The sequence below is a fragment of the Suricata suricatta genome, chromosome 6 (genome assembly GCF_006229205.1).
Source record: "Suricata suricatta isolate VVHF042 chromosome 6, meerkat_22Aug2017_6uvM2_HiC, whole genome shotgun sequence".
In the NCBI taxonomy this organism is placed as follows: Eukaryota; Metazoa; Chordata; class Mammalia; order Carnivora; family Herpestidae; genus Suricata; species Suricata suricatta.
The window spans coordinates 4,438,530-4,441,498 of NC_043705.1; the positions used below are offsets into that span (position 1 = coordinate 4,438,530).

General features: G+C 60.7%; 1 long non-coding RNA gene across 1 annotated transcript; it reads left to right on the forward strand.

Moving 5' to 3' along the window:
* Positions 1-414: 414 nt before the first annotated feature.
* Positions 415-1,926, forward strand: LOC115293656. The gene is made up of 2 exons (XR_003909552.1): positions 415-629; positions 1,286-1,926. It is a non-coding gene; the product is annotated as an uncharacterized LOC115293656 (long non-coding RNA).
* Positions 1,927-2,969: the final 1,043 nt, after the last annotated feature.

Here is a 2,969-nt window from a genome sequence, read left to right on the forward strand (position 1 = left end):
CAAGCTCCGTCTTCCCCGCGTTCCCAAGCTCCCCCTTGCACATCGCGCAGTTCCACTTCCCCAGGCCCACCCTGCTCTTCCCACAGCTACTCCTCCGCAACGTTCCCGCATCTCCGTCCTGCTCCTTCACGCTCATTGCCCTAGGGCCTCCTCCGACTCGTGGCCACCTCTTTCAGGTCCCCGCCAGCTCCACCCACAGCGCTGTCTCACAGCACCTCCTACCCCAGCTGGTTCCCCCAGCTCCACCCCCAGGCTAGGCTCGCCGCGCCCCTTGACCCCAAGCCCCACCCCCACATCTTAGCCTCCTTCCGGTTCCGCTCCAGTCTCCAGCCCGAGCGCCCTCTCAAGCCTGGTCGTCCCCAGCGCCTCCAACTACTTCCCATAGCGACCGCGGCCTGCGCGCCTAGGTGCGTGTGTACGTAAGTGCGTGTCCACGTAACTGCTTGCCAGCGTGCCTCCAGGCTTCCGCTCTCCCTCGAGGCGTGCCTCCGTGTGCGTACGCAAGTACGTGGGTACGAGCCTGCGTACGTCCCGCAAAAATGGGGCGACAAGGTCTGCGGCCGTCACCTGTCAGCGGGTCTTTGGTGCGGGGCCCGGCGATGACGGGACAGCCCCGACACGGACAACGGGTCTGGCCTCCCTCGGTGGCCCGCGCCGTCTCCTAGCCTGGGCGTGGGAGGCGGTCGTCCCGGCGCCTGCGGCGTCGCAGGGTCACGGGGAAACGGACGGTCCCGCCCGGTGGCTGCAGCCGAGTCGGCCGGGCGCGCCCGCGACTCGCTGGGCTGCTGGCGGCTGCCGGGGCCGGGAGCCCCGCCGCGCGTGAAAGGAGCCAGGGAGGCCGTGCAGCTGCGGCCCGCTCGGTCCTCCGCGGGACTGTGCCTCTGGGCTGGGGGTTTCCCGGAGCAGGCGCAGAGCGTTCGCGGACACCCTTCCCTGTCCCGTCCTCCCGCCACCGTCCCGCGCCCGCGACGTACGTGAGCGCGGAGGAGACGCGAGCCTGCCGTTCCCCGCGCACCGGACCGCACTCCTTCCGGCCCTCCTCGCCTCCCGCTGGGGCCTGAGGCTGTGTGTGACCTCAGGGAGGTTGAGCCCTTTGCCAGTGGCACTCCTCCCATGAGAGCCTTCTCGGGGTTTGATAGTGGGGAACGGCACTGTAGGGCCCCCAGATCCTTCCCGTGTGACAGTGCGAGGGCCTGGTGTCCTCTTTCTCCTGGTGGATACGGGTGTGCTAGGCTGTGACAAGTGGATCCGCTTCCGTGAAATGATTTTCTCTCTTACTGGCCAGGGCTTTCTGTGATGAGCAGAAGCAGCCCGTGAGTGAGGTGGCTCCCATCCCGTGGGCCCGCCTGAGTCCCAGTGGTGCCCAGGCCCTGCTGACTAGAAGACATGTTCTGGTACATTCGCAGTGCTCTTGGCCTGCACCTAGTGACTTTTTCTTACCCCCACCCCGGGCTCCCCACCAGCCATGCCCTTGTGCGCGTGAGGAAGCTAAGGCAAGCGGAACAGCCTTTCCTTCTCAAGCCACAAAGCAGGTGCTCTCTGCGCCGTGAGGCAGGAGGGCACCTTTACAGTTGCATCTCTCTAGGGATTCCGCCCACACAGCTCAGTTCTCCTTGTGATTTTGTGGCCCTGAGGAGGACAGGGTTGCCCAAGAAACTGCATGGCAGACATTAGGCAAACCTGCAGTCCTGTCCTATAAGCTAGTAGAAGAAAGAGAAATGGCCAGAGCACAGGGGAACATCTGGCCTCCTTGGTAAATAAGCCACACGGGGTGAACAAGGTGACCCAATGTCACCTGGCGGGTTGGCAAAGGGTAAGCAGAGTGATGATGCTCAGGGCCGAGGAGTGAGTGAGGAAACGGCATGCTTGGCCCTGACTGCTGGAGGACCCGCAGGCGGGCCTCTGTGGAAGGCCGCTTGCCAACGTGTATAGGCATCTCAGATGTCATGCCCTGTGACCTTCCTCCACTGTCTTCAGGCAATTTGTGTTTGTGGCGGTGTCCTGGATAGTGGCAGAAAGCGCGAAGCAGTCTGTGGCTCTCCATCAGTAGGGGAAGAGTAAATCTTGGGACAGCCAACAACGGATGTCACACGGCAGGGAAAATGTGATATGTCAAGAGGGACAGACGTGCAGGGCTGCTAATGGACGCGTACTGCTCGTGGAGAAATCATGCTGCGCCCTGTGAGATGTCCAGGACAGAGCGTACAGCTACGTCTGTATTAGTTTGCTGAGGTAGTGGTATCAAACTACCACAGACTGGGGGCTGAAACAACAGAAACGAATTGCCTCCCGTTTCTGGGGTGTAGGAGTCCGAGATCAAGGTGTTGGCAAAGTTTCCGTCTTCTGAGGACCGTGAGGGAGTGTGTTCTGTTCTCTTCCTGTCCCTCAATTTCTGGAGGTTGGCTACCCAGCTTTGACATCCCGTGGCTTGTGCATCTCTCCCTCCGTGTTCACACGCCCATCTGTAAATCTCACCCTTTTATAAGGACACCAGTCTTACTGGGTAAGGGTCGACCCTACTGAGCTCATTCTAACTGGATTACATATGTAAAGACCCTTCTTGATCTATGAGGTCATGTTCTGAGGTCCTGGGGATTAAGACTTCAACAGATGAATCGGGGTGGAGGTGTGCGAGGTAGGATGCAGTGTGACCCAAAACAGCATACAAACGCTGTGAGACAGGGATAAACTTGGAACGTTCCAGGGATGGAAGGAAGGCCTTTGTGGCTGCAGGGTGGTGAGTCAAGGGGAGAAGAGAGCAGCCACCAGGGCGCTAGGGTACAGATCACATGGGGCCTTGTCAGCCCTGGAGAGAAGTGTGGATGTCTTCTGGATGGGACAGGAAGCCCCTAAAAGTGCCCTTATGAGATCCCTCCTGTACGGGAACCAGTCTGACCACGCTGCCGGGTGGACAAGGAGTCCTGTGGGCTAGCTGCGAGCAGAGGATGCCTAGGCGGCTGCTTGAGAAG